This window comes from Monopterus albus, unplaced genomic scaffold (genome assembly GCF_001952655.1).
Source record: "Monopterus albus unplaced genomic scaffold, M_albus_1.0 scaffold460.1, whole genome shotgun sequence".
Taxonomy (NCBI): domain Eukaryota; kingdom Metazoa; phylum Chordata; class Actinopteri; order Synbranchiformes; family Synbranchidae; genus Monopterus; species Monopterus albus.
In genome coordinates, this window is record NW_018128340.1 from 103,817 (window position 1) to 105,094 (window position 1,278).

Genomic DNA, 1,278 nt, shown 5'->3' on the forward strand with positions numbered 1-1,278 from the left:
ATAACCCAGTTCTCCTGCTTTCCCTAAACAGAACCACGTGGTTCTGATTAAAGCCAAGGAGCTTCCTGACTCTGTAGTGTCTGAAGCCAGTGGTACCTGACAAAGTGTTTGACGCCCTGCGATGGGGACGTGTTGCAAAGCTGGTCGGTTTTGTTGTCAAACCCAGGAAGTGAGACAGGACAGGAAGTGAGCCTGAACTCTGGAGTCGGTGCCTGAAACCCGACCTGCGATCGCCATGTGGTCCTTGAATGTCCTTCTTCCTGCCTCCGAGCCTCATCCGGGCACCGCTCACTGCGTGTCTGCTGCTGTTGCTGGGAAACAACAATGTGCACAAGAACATGAGGAAACCTCCCAAACGGTGGAAGACGTGGTGTGTTGTCCATGTGAAGAGACAGCAGCGTGTGGGTGTCCTTTATCTTACCGGGTCATGTTTTCAGCCAGCTCCCTGGCTGTGATTGGTCGAGCTGGTTATCACAGGTTCGGGTTCACTCCGTCTGCTGGTGAAGACCATGTGAAAGGGTTAAAAGCTCAGGAACAGCTGGTGAAAGGACCTCGAGTCTGAGATTTGGGACAGCGGGAGTCATTTCTGGACCATTAACTGACAAATCAGAAACAGGACAGACAGAAGAGACATTCTCCCTGAAGTTTACAGACGTCTGTATACAGTAGGTCATACAGGTCATTTTTCACATATTCCTGCTCTTCATCACCTGCTGCAGCTGCTGAGTCTTCATCAGGAACCAGGAGATGCCGACAGACGGACTCTGTATCAGACCAGGCCGATCTTTAAACCCGAGTCTAGTAGTCGTCCTAATGTTCTGCACCAACACGTCTGTGTTTGTCCTTCACAAGTCGCTGCTGAGCTGCAGACTCTTTACTAAACACGATGTCACAGAGCGACACCGTGGCGCCGTGTGGCAGCAGACTATGTAAACTGAAGGAATGGCTTGATTTGACACCACAGCAGCCCGGCTTTGGTGAACTGTAGTCAGCCTGTGGCCCATCAGGAGCTGGACCCGCCCGCTGCGAGCTGCACGCTGTGAACCAGTACCAGTAACAGTTGATTGACTTTATTGGTGTGACTGTGTGTGCGTTGCAGGTCTGTGTGGGTCTCTGTCCAGACTGCAGCGGGACTACGTCGACATCGTCTTCGCCAACAGAAGCAACATCAACGCTCCTATGGAGGGTCAGGACACACACACACACACAGACACACACACACACTGTGGAGAGAGCTGTAAAGTTGTGTTTGCTGTGATGACGCTGCAGCTTGTTCCT